The sequence below is a fragment of the Peromyscus californicus genome, unplaced genomic scaffold (genome assembly GCF_007827085.1).
Source record: "Peromyscus californicus insignis strain IS unplaced genomic scaffold, ASM782708v3 Scaffold_22__1_contigs__length_63687245, whole genome shotgun sequence".
Lineage (NCBI taxonomy): Eukaryota > Metazoa > Chordata > Mammalia > Rodentia > Cricetidae > Peromyscus > Peromyscus californicus.
In genome coordinates this window covers 50,708,668-50,721,330 of record NW_026294525.1, presented here as the reverse complement: position 1 = coordinate 50,721,330, position 12,663 = coordinate 50,708,668, and the positions used below count along the sequence as shown (strand labels likewise).

The 12,663-nt window shown below is 37.8% G+C and overlaps 1 long non-coding RNA gene across 1 annotated transcript in view; it reads left to right on the top strand.

Annotated features, from left to right (window-relative positions):
• LOC128118634 (uncharacterized) overlaps positions 1-1,415 on the top strand; it is a 54,219-nt gene extending 52,804 nt beyond the window's left edge. Inside the window, exon 3 of the long non-coding RNA XR_008221286.1 lies at positions 1,361-1,415. This is a non-coding gene — a long non-coding RNA (uncharacterized LOC128118634). The remainder of the gene's footprint in view (positions 1-1,360) is intronic.
• The last annotated feature ends 11,248 nt before the right edge of the window (positions 1,416-12,663 follow it).

The window sequence follows — 12,663 nt, the reverse complement described above, 5'->3', positions numbered from 1 at the left end:
GAACCTACCCTCCTGCTTTTCTACAGAGATGAAAAGTAGCTGGAGGGAAGCAAGGAGACATTTGTGGACTAGTCTGTATTTCAGATATGGCCTCCTAAGTTCTGCAGCCCCAATTTCATCTAGTGGGCCTTGCACCCTGTGTTTAATAACTGCAGTTGACTTTGTCACTGAATGTTTACTTGTTTCATTTAAACAAGATGATGAACAGAGGAAAAGTACTCTGTCTTTCAGTAGTCCCCCAGAGAAGCTTAACTCTGATATAAAGAGGACAGAGGCAATGAGGCACTGAAGACAGACAGCCTAAGTGCTTCTCATCCCAGAGAAAGAAGTAAACTGAGAAGAATTTGGATAGATTTGCTTAAAGTGTATTAGATTTGGCTGTCTGTCCTCAACATTGAGAAAGAGAATGTGAACCTCTCAAAAACACTAGAGGAATAGTGAGACAGTTCAATGGTAAGGACACTTGCCACCAATCTAACAACCTAAGTTCCATTCCTGGAGCCCACTTTGTAGAATGAGAACTAACTCCCTAAAGTGGGTCTCTGATTTCTACACATATGCTGTGGAGTACTTGTGTGTGCATGCACACACACACACACACACACACACAAAAAAAAAAAAAAAAAAAAAAAAAAAAACCAAATACAAATAAATAAATAAGACCTGAGTGTTAAAAAAATGTTAAAAGCTCTGAGGTAAGAAATTGATGCAGTTTCTTGAACAATTCCTCTGGATTTGAGTTTTCACAGATGTATCAGACATTCCATTATTTGGGACTCAATATTAAATATCTTATACAGTTTTAAAAATAGTATTTTATTAATTTTTTGAAAACCTTACTATAAAAGTATTTTGATCATACTTATCCCAAACTCCTCCAAGATCCAGATCCACCTGTGAGAGCCCACAACTGACTGAGTTTCCCAGTTTGAATCTGAAGTCTATTCTGAGTCAATAGAGTTCAAGCTTGCTTGCTCCAGGGCTGTAAGAAAGTCCTGATGAGCCCACAGAGTCTTCTTGAAGGGCTGTGAGAAAGTCCTGATTAGCCCACGTGAAGGAACACACTATCTAGCTAGACACAGGCTGCTGATGCCAGCTAGAGGTACATCGAGATAGAAAATGAAACTGCCTGCCCCTTGACGCAAGGCAGGATAGATAGTGGTTGAATGCCTGTGCTGTGCATTGTTCTACCTCTGTCCCTCAAAACTGTGTATAAGCTGGCTGTGAAAGAAACTCGGGGTCAAAACTGTGTATAAGCTGGCTGTGAAAGAAACCTGGGGGTGTCTGGCATTGACCAGCAGACTTCTCAACTCTTTTCTGTTTTCTTCATTGTCTCTACAATCCTCACACCTCTACCCAGCTACCCAGCTGACTGTCGGCAGGCTCCAACAAGTGGCGCCCAGTGAGGGGGCGGGGCATGGAGGAGCCTGTGACAGACACCACAGAAGAAAAAGGAGTGCACTCCAAAAAAGTGTAAGCTGTGGTGAGTACAGCTTGAGAGTAAAAGTGATAAGTGTAAATAAAAAAGCAGATGCGCAGTAAAAAAATTCGTGAACAAGTGTAAAAGTAAGTATGGGCCAAGAAAATAGAAAACAGCTGTTTATACATTTATTTAAAGATGTCTTAAAGGCTAGAGGTACTAAAGTAGGACGTAAGCAATTGTGTAAATTTTTAGAATTTGTAAACCTTTTGGAGTTAAGATACAGCAGTATTATGATAAGCATGGTCCAGAAAAACTTTCATCAGGTATTTTCAGTCTCTGGACACTTATTCAAGGACAGCTTAGACCTCTGTCCTGAAATGCATAAAGTGTTTCCTGAACAAAGTAAAACTGAAACTAAACATTCTGCTCTGCCAGAAAGATCTCTTTATGCGGATGCTTTTACAAAGATATTTGATGATAATGACCAGTTAGATTCTGGCAATGAGGCAGAATTAGAAGAAAAGGCTGCTAAGTATTATAATGAAGATTCTCTCATACCTCAAGATTCTCCCCCACCTCCATTCCTGACTGTGAATGGTCCCTCTGGAGAGATTAAGTGAGTTGTGACCGCAAACCATTATCCCAATGTCTCACTTTCAGATCTGTTCACTATGGCTGGTAAATGTAAATGTGAGCGCTCTTTGTCTTGGTCTGTGCTCTGAATGTTACTATGTTACTGTTCTATTCCATGTGTTTGAGGGGACTGGGTCCCCCTGACTGAACTGAGATAAGCCGGTAGCTCCTGCCAGGTGTGGCTTGTGTATTGCAAGAGAAGCCATCTGTTAGACAGGAGTCACTGAGTGAGGCCATCATCTCAGTGCTGAAGTTCTGTTATTTTGTTGTCTGTTAAAGTGTTACTTGTTTCTGTCTATTAATCCCCCTGATTTTCCTGGAAGAGAAGGAGAGAGAGGCATGGCAAGGGCCACCCCCCTCCATAGCTCTCTTGCTATCAGGCCCACAGCATGGGTGGAGCTAGTCTTGGCCAGCAGGAGAAGCCTGCAGCCAGCCAGCAGTTCTCAGAGGGTGAGGGTATGCCCTCTCGGAGCAGGAAGGGCAGAGATGGAAGCTGCAGACGAAGCATCAGGGAGTTTATTCCTACAATTGACAAGTTGAACAAATGCGGAAAAGAGAATCCAGGGTTAATTGTTAATTTTTTTTTTTTTTTTGGTTTTTTGAGACAGGGTTTCTCTGTGTAGTTTTGCGCCTTTCCTAGAACCCACTCTGTAGACCAGGCTGGCCTCAAACTCACAGAGATCCGCCTGGCTGGGCCTCCGGAGTGCTGGGATTACAGGCGTGTGCTACCACTGCCCGGCTAATTGTTAATTTTTATAGTCAGAGAAGTTGACAATTCTTTTTATCAGAACACTGGCAGCCAAGGACACACTCTGCGTCCACTGTCCCGCTCCCTTCCTTCCTAAGCCAAATTCTTCACTGTGATAACTTCAAGGTCTCTTCTGCTGGTCAATAGCATCCTTCTTTAACCCTTCTGTGTCATGATACTGTTTGAGAAAAAAATGTTGAATTACCAGCCTACGTACTTTGAAAAGCTTTGACTTTAGAATAAAAGGAAAAAAAACCATTATGTTTGGGAAAAAATTATGCTTTTGCCTCCACAGGAAAAGAAAAATTACACAGATTTTAGTCATTTGAGTTCAATGGGTTACAAATACTTGTCATCATTTAAGAGAATTGATTACAAATTATTATTGATTAAGATAGTCAAAGATTATCTTAAGATAAAAAAACTTCTGCTAACCTCAAATGTTTTACAATGATACAGGTTTTTATATATTAATTCAAAAATAAAATAAGATTTTTGTTATGCTAGATGCATATATATCTATATGTTTCTATTCCTATTTGAAATGTTATACCTATGCAATGTTTTAAACTGCTGGGAAGAAACCACAAGAAAAAGGACTTTGATGGAAATTTGCATGTTGTCTAAAAAGCAAGAGAAGGTGACAAACTGCAATAATGATAGGAAAGGGAAAAAAGGAATTTGTCTATGTCAGGCTGAACCAGAAGAGCAAACATAGGAAGGACCTGAAGTTGTAGAAGTTGTAGAGGGCCAGAGGGGATGTGAACTATGCTGAATTTGAAGGGAGTGTAATATATATTTGGGATTTAACTATATTATGTTAATTCTGGCTTTCTTCATTTTAAAAATACCTGATGATTCTTCATTGCAAAATATTTACATTAAAAATGGAAATATATACATGTGTATGTATGTGAACACTCATGTGACTTAGATTTAACTCTTCAACTCTGTATGGGTATGAATAATAGTTGGGTCCAACTGTGTGTATGTGTGCAGGTAACTATGTTTAATTTTAAGCAGCAACCACATGGAGATCTTGGCTGGTGACCTCATCATGAAATGTGCAGCCACAAGGTTGGCAACAATCTTTGACTGAGGTTAAAGAATATCTCCCTTGTCCTTAATGAGCTCTCTGTTCACTGTATCTCCTTTTAGACTAAGGAGGCAACAAGCCTCAAATATTTTGGATTGGGATAAATTTCTATATGATAATTCATGTTATAAAAATAAGGTTTATATAAGATAGGATTTAAAAACAATGTTTATTTAATAAAATATTAAAGCTGCACTTCAATGCTTTTATACATAAGAATGCACCTTTCTTTGACAGGTAAACTTTGTAATTTAAGAATCTTCCAGATGATAATGGATTTGAGGACATGAAGGGATCATGGGAAACAGCTGAGGGTTACATTTCAATGATAGACCTTAATAGTTTTTCCAGGTGATAGCCATAAGAAGCACCAGCCACAGGAAAATAGAATAGGTTTGATTCTAGAAGGAATTTTGGAAAGGAACCAAATGTAATAAATGTACCATTTACTAAACAACAAATTGATTGGCTATTTCAAAATAATGATTCTTGGGTAATTGCTTTTGCTCAGTTTTGGGTTCAAATTGATAATTATTATCATGCTGATCAATTATTACAGTTTGTTCAGATGCCTTCTTTTATTTTTCTAAAGTAGTAATGCATATGCCAGTGAAAGATGCTGCTTTGGTTTGTACTGGTGGTTCATCTTATGGGAAAGCAGCTTATGTGAGTATGGCAAAGGATGTGTAGTTCAGACAACTCCTGATTCAGCTCAAGTTGTTGAGTTGAGCTCTTGGTCTTTCAAGTTATGAAAGATAATTAATTTATACACAGTCAATATATTTATAGAGCTCATCAAGTTATAGAAACTGTTTCTTATATTAAAACTACTAATGAGCAAATAAGAATGTTATTCCAACAAATTCAAGATGCCATTCATTTAAGTAAATTGCCATATTTTATGGGACATATTAGAGCACATTCAAATCTTTTTGGTCCATTGGCTGAAGGTAATGCTTTAGTTGATAAATTTACTCAGTTGATCACTTTATCACAAGCTGAGCTTGCTCAGCGATCACATGCTTTGCCTCATCAAAATAGTAAAAGCTTAAGACAACAATTTGGTTCAACAAGAGAAACTGCTCATCAAATTATTAAAATATACATCATGTGTCCATAATATTTACCTGTACCTCACTTTGGAGTACATCCTTAAGGTCTTCTTCCTAATCATTTATGGCAAATGGATGTCACTCATATTACAGTAATTGTGCATGTGACCATTGATACTTATTTAGGATTTTCAATGGCTACTGCTCAAACTGGTGAAGCTGCCAAGCATGTAATTGCTCATTGCCTGAAATGTTTCTCCTACATGGGGATACCAAAAGTTATTAAAACTTATAACAGAACTGGATATGTTAGTAAAGCTTTTTATCAATCTTGCTCTCAATGGCAAGTTGATCATAAAAAAGGTATTGTTGAGCGAGCCTATGGCACTCAAAATGCAACTTCAAAAAATAAAAAAGAAGGGGGAGTTATACTCCCAGTCGCCACATAATGCTTTAAATCATGCCTTATTAGTTTTAAATTTTTTAAAATGTGGATGCTGCTGGAAAATCTGCAGCTCATCGATTTTGGAATGAAGGCACCACCACTAAATTTGCTCAAGTTAAATGGAAAGATCCTTGTACTGATTTATGGAAGGGCCTTGACCCTGTTTAATATGGGGATGAGGGCGCATTTATGTTTTTTCACAGGAAGAAAATGAAGCTCGTTGGTTACCTGAATGATTGGTGCAGTGCATGGAGCAGAGAGATGCTGATTCTGATGTTGCTGATGACCATCCAGAGATACCAGAGTGAGGCCTATTGGGCCTATGTTCCTGATTTACTAATTTTACATCCTGCAACTTGGGAAGAAAAAGAAATTGTGATCGCAGTAATGATACCAGGCTTTTAGTTCCACCTGCCACCCAAGAGTTCCAGATTGCTCGAAGTTTTTCTTATGTTGGATATGGTACAGGGATTCCTGTATGTTTTGCAAAAATATTACTTTGGAGGGAGGTCTTGGAGTGTCTCTCTCTCACTCTCTCTCTCTCTCTCCAGCTCTTACAGTCTCCCCACCCCTGCTGCTACAATGTTCCATAAGCCTTAAGTGTGCAGCTTGTGTTGTAAGTGTATTCACTGGAGCTGAATGTCCTATGGACGGGTTTCCTGTGTATTTTGACCAGTGGTGGATACAGAAGCTTCTTCGATGAAGGACAGTCTGTGGATAAAAGAATACGTATTCAGTATGTAGTTAGATATTGTCCTGTTTGAAGAAAATGCCGGTAGTAGATTATCTTCTAAATTCCATGTTGGCTAAGTTTACAGTACAGGCATGAATTCCCTCCTATTGAGTGTCCCCAAAGCCCAATTAGGTGGCAGTTGGTTACCCCCAGGCTATAATTGGTACTATTACAGTTTTGGGAATTGTTTATTGTTAACCTGGTTTTTATTACAAGCCTGTTGTGGTTTATAGTTGTTACAGCTGTATAGAACTATTGGTTGCTTTAATCTCTTGGCAGTTGTGTTGTTCCTTCTAATACTGTAACAGCTAGTCCTCGGGAGAAGGCTGCCAGGTCAGGTCCAGACTGACTGCCCCAAGTCCTGGTCTTAAGTGTGTGGTGTCTTCAGCAATAGGGTTTTACCTTCTTTATACAGATTGCAACCAAGAGAAATGGCAGTAGTCTATATTGTTTGGGGGCCTCTGGGACTCACTGACCAACAACTCAAAAGGAGGTTTTCCATGTGTGGCATTGGGACTTTTGTTAGATGGCTGATAGGAACATTGTAACTTCCAGTGTATGTATGTATGTGTTTATATATATATATATATATATATATATATATATGTTTATGTGTCTGGGTGTGTCTGTGTATATATATATATACACATATATATATACACATATTTGTGTGTGTTCAATGTGTATATATGTATACATATTTGTGTGTGTTGAATGTGTATATATTGAATGTGTATATATACCCACACTATATATAAAATGTAAATTTGAGTATAAATAAAACAATGCAATTTCCTGTGGCTTTTTGAACATCTTTAATATTATTTATCACTCTTCTTTCCCTCTGTGTTACCACAATCCCCACACACATACAATCTCCTTGCACCCATCTTCCCATACAGCCCTTCATCACAATTGTGTCTTACTATTTATTGTTTCATTTCCAATGGTGATTACAGCTCGCAGTTTACTGTGTGTGTCATGAAGCTCTTTGAGCTCCTAGCCTCAAGGTACAAGTTATGAATGAATCTCATATTAACCTTTAAGAGAACAGACCAAGATCACCATCTAAGCATTCGTGAAATGATGTGTGAAGTGCTCATTAACAATTGTAATTTAGTTGAGATGTCTACTGACTTTAGGAAGGCTTGTCCACTGTTCTATTTGCTAATAATACAGGGATTTTGTATGAAGAGAGCAATTCTGTTGCAGGCTTGTTCAATTCAATTGGACTTTCTGGTTTTGAATCTATTATAATAAAAAAGGTTTTTATAGCCATTGAGAAATAGAATAACAGATTGTTCTAAGCTTTTTGAGCTATAGACCCAGTCAATGAGTGCTCCATTTTATCCCCAAACTAAATGAGTCTTTCAATCTACGTGTCTCTCTTTTTCCTTGTTCCTTTTATTTTTGATTTTTGGTAAACAATGTTGGCTTTTAAAGCATGTAAAAGTTACACTACTGGTACTCTCCTTAGACACAAGCAAAGGTTATCTCATTATACCTCAAGATGCAAGTTTTAGACTAATTTGAGGCATACTCAAGAGAATAACCAAAGAATAAGTAGTAAAGATCAACAAGCACTTGGGAATTGGAGGAAGCTGCATTATCAAGACTGTCATTGGACGGCAAGTGGGGAGGTTCTAACAACCAAAATACAGCTATTAGTTGGAGCATGCCTGTTTAGGTGCACCACAATGAGGGAGACTTAGAGGAGAGTGATGACTGGATACTCTGTGAAAATCCTAACCAGAAATGACTCAGCTTAGGTTCCTGTTACTAGGGATGCCATCACTACCAGCCTGCTCATAGTCCTTTGTAAGATAATGGAGTACATTTTCTCGACAAGGATGTCCAATAGCAAAATGTTTTTAACATTCACCCTGCATGTACATAGACTATTATGTCTTAAAATATTGCTTAAAGTATTTGAAACATTGTGAAATGAATTTAGAGGGATGTCACAAGAGTGAATATAAAATAATTAAAGTATTTTTTTTAATTAAGGAGTTACTATTCCCCCTCTGCAGTACGATTTACAATAAGAATGCTAGATGAGTTTTTATTTTTTTAAATTTATTCTGTCATATATTGCATCTCTACTACAGAAGAGGAGAGTTTTATATAATTTAAAAAATATTTTAGACTTATTTATTTTATGTGTTTATGAGTGGTTTACCTGCATGTGTGTGCAGTTGATGTAGAGGTCAGAAGAGGACACCCAATCCCCTGGAACTGAAGTTATAAATGGTTGTGAGTGACCATGTGGGAATCAAACATGGGTCCTCTGCAAGAGCAAAAAATAGCCATTGAATAATCTCTCCAGTCCCAAGTTCATATCATGTTTAAGTTTGGCTTAAACTTTGTTATTCAGCTATTTGAATCTGGTTTCACATCTATTCTATTTCAAATACTTAGCTTTATTTGATATCATAGTTGAGAAACTAACTCAAAACACAGTTTCAAATAAAAGGTATCTTACTGTTTATGCTTGCTAAAGCATAACATTGCTCATCTTCTGTAGCTAGAGTTTTCCTGCCTGGCCCACAGTCAGGACAAATCTCTATCACCTGCCAGTCCCACAGTCGTCAGACCCAACCAAGTAAACACAGAGACTTATATTGCTTACAAACTGTATGGCCATGGCAGGCTTCTTGCTAACTGTTCTTACAGCTTAAATTAATCCATTTCCATTAATCTATACCTTGCCACATGGCTCGTGGCTTACCGGCATCTTCACATGCTGTTTCTCATCATGGCGGCTGGCAGTGTCTCTCTGACTCAGCCTTCCACTTCCCAGCTTTATTCTCCTCCTTGTCCTGCCTACATTTCCTGCCTAGCCAATGGCCAATCAGTGTTTTATTTATTGACTAATTAGCAACACATTTGCCATACAGAACATCCCACAGCAATCTTCAATTCCACCTGTCAATTAAACAATTTTTGTTGAAATCCCCATAATATACATCTTCACAACATTATATGCATTGTTCTAGCAACAAATGGGAGAGTGCTTTTTTTAGCAAATGGGTTCAAAATTCACTAATAAATAGAGTTTGCAGATTTCAAATACATGAAGATACTTCATTTTTTTTCATTTTGCAGGTACATAGAGTTTGGTATTGAGGGGAGATATTTCATATGAGGAATTTTTTCAGCCATAAAGTTACACAGCACTGGAAACTTTTCTAAATAATTCATTTCTGAAGATGATTCAACACACTCAATTTTTCTTAGATAGGATTTACTGTCTCACTTTTTGTTTAAATGTTGCCTTTTTAAGAAGGGAATACTCAATTCACTACCATAGCATAGTGCTGAAAATCTTTTTCCTAATGATGAAAATATTTAGTAAATTCAAAATATTTATCTCTTATAAATAAAATGTGTACTTTTTAATTTTAACAACCATTCCAAAATGTCTTGCCACAGGATAAATGGCAAATATGCACTAGAAGCAGAATTCCAAAGACATTCCATCACTTACCATAAGACATCTTAAAATGAAAATATTTTAGATGGTATTTATAGAAACAATTACCTCATGGTGATAAATGGCATGCAAACTGCTTTTGTCAAGAGATATCAAAATCATATGAGTAAAAGCAGCATACCCAACTCTTCCACATCTAGAAACTTCCCTTATTCTTCCAGGCTGCTTCAAGGTCACCTTTACCTTCTGAGATGCCCATGAGTTTGGAGCCAGTGTTAATTCATATGGTTTTTGGCAAAACTTATCTTTCTATATGAAAATACTGTGAAGACCAGCTCTTATTTTTTCTTTGCTCTTATTATGTACTGATTAATGACCACATACAACACAGGGAGCATGGTCATTCTGAAACCACTGCAGCATGTACGAAAGGCATTATTCTACACAATTGTTTCAAAGACCTGAGCAGAGGTACTGGAGAAGACCAAGGAGAAATACAAACTGATAACCAAACCATCCTACACCCAGGCTTTGCAGTGTAAGGAGTGTATAGCCTCCCTCATCCACCATGCCAAGTCCATGACAGAAGTAAAAACAGAAGAAACCAAACTTACTGGAATTTAGAAGTCAATGAAGAAAGCAGACACCTCAGTTTTGCCTGTGGGCCAAACAACCTTACCATCCACTCAGACCAGGTGGTTTTCTAAAGTTGACCACAATATCATGATCTATTCTCCTGAGAAGGATGTGGAGGTAAAGAATGCACAATGGCCTGAATCATTTCCATTTTTACAAATTCAAACAATAAATGAGCAAAATCCTCACCACTGACTGAGCTACTCCATCCTCTCTCAGCCGTGAGTCTTTCTTTCTTTCTGGACATTTCTCTCCTATTTTTTAAAAGACTGAATGTGCCCACTGTGAGTTAAGTGAATATATTCCACAAAATACAAAACCTTCTAAGTGTGAAACCGAATATTCAAACAAAAAATTCTAAATCAACCCAACCCATCATCATCAACAACAAAAAAACAAAGCAAAACTAAAACTCCAAAAAACAAATCAGCACTGATGGTAACTAGTGGGTTCAGACAGAAGAGAATACATTCAGACAATTTCAAAGAAATTGGTTTTCAATTCGCAGATTGGGTGGATATAGCTGTTCCACCCACAGCCAGCTGTGCACACAGAAAACCTAGTCCCTATATTGGGTGGCACCTGGTCTGCCTAGAAAGTTTGAGGAACAGTTCTATTTCTGGCCATCTCAAAGCTCCCCAAGCACTCCTCCAGAACATGCAATTTAAGAAGCAGCACTTTTGCTGGACCTCCTGTCTTGTCTTCATTCCTATTATACACTCTAAAGCTTCCATTAGAAACTCAAAGATTTCTCTTTAACTCCCATCCTTGTCTTTGCAAAAGACTTCAGGAAAACATGGAGAGACAGGAAGACACACACACACACACACACACACACACACACACACACACACACACACACAGGAGGAGGGAGAGAGAACCTTGTCTTAAAATACTTCCTTTGGTTGTACAAACCCTAGAACTTCATTTTGACAAAATTTCTTATGGAAGTATTTCAATCCAAAGTTGGGTGTAAATGATAAGTGAAATGAACAGCATAATTCAAAACATAGTTCTCTTGCCTTTGCTTTAAGTCAGAAGGATGTCATGCTTCCTTTACAAAATGCTGCCAAATAACCCATCTGATTAGAAGTCTGATCTCTGTGTGCTATATATCTGAAAAGAATGTATTATGTAATAGATCTGAAAATAAACTTCAGATACAATTATGAATCAATGTTCTTCCTTCTAAATCTACTACATTTTCTAATGCTCTTTCCCACCACATGTCTACAGTGAATCTTAGTTAATTTTAGCCTCACCTTGCAGCCTTGCCTTGTCCCTCATCACTTAATTGTAGCTGTTTCCTGGTAGGTCATAAGCTGGGTCCATTGTCTATCTTAAAATCACGAACATGCCGGGCGGTGGTGGCGCACGCCTTTAATCCCAGCACTCGGGAGGCAGAGCCAGGCGGATCTCTGTGAGTTCGAGGCCAGCCTGGGCTACCAAGTGAGTTCCAGGAAAGGCGCAAAGCTACACAGAGAAACCCTGTCTCGAAAAACCAAAAAAAAAAAAAAAAAAAAAAATCACGAACATTAGACATTATCACCTTGTCTTAAAAATTTCTGGCATTGATTTCAGACAGAATGTCTTATTGCTGTCCAAATATAGTGTATAGTTTCATATCTCTAATTCTCTCTGCCTGGAATACTATTTCTGGAGAATGAATAGAATTTTATAAAGTCCTAAAGAGAAAGCTTCTTTCCCTTAGAAGCCTTCCCACTACCTCTGGATTCCCAGTGGTACCTATTTCTGCATCCTTCAGCCAGAAAATTAGTCATGAAAAATGAAGCTTGGAGTCACTCCTTTCTGTTGAAGCACTGGGTGATTGTGTTGCATGGTAGTTGTCTATACATATATTTAACAAATGAGATATTTAGTCCCCTAAATTCTGACATACAGAAAATGCAAGATAAACATCCTATGAAAGAAACCACTGGACTGAATTCTAGAATAGAAAGGAGGAATAACTTCTTATAAAAATACAGAAAATTTAAAATGATATATTTTGGTTTTCTTTTCCTTTTAAAAATATTCTTGTAATGTATATTATTCATATCCATTTACCCCTACCTCTCTCCAACTCTTCCTAGTGACCCCATCTTCTCTTCTTCCCAGTTTCATGTTGATTTATTTATTTATTATTATTACTGATAATTCTGAGTTCAGTTAGTGTGGCCCATATGCACATGGGTGTATACCATTCACTGGGTCATGAGCAACCTACTAGCAACCATGTTCCCAAGGTTCAATTACTCTACCTCCATCAGTACCCACCAACTTCCAATGACACCTTCAGTATGGGTGAAGCCTTGAGAGTACTTCCCCTCTATGTGCTAGCATTTTAATGGCTCAATATTGTATAGGTCTTATGTAGGCAATCACAGATGCTTTGAGTCCATGGGTATAACAGCTATGACACATACTAAGGGAAGCATTTGTCCCCATCTGTCAGCACTTACAT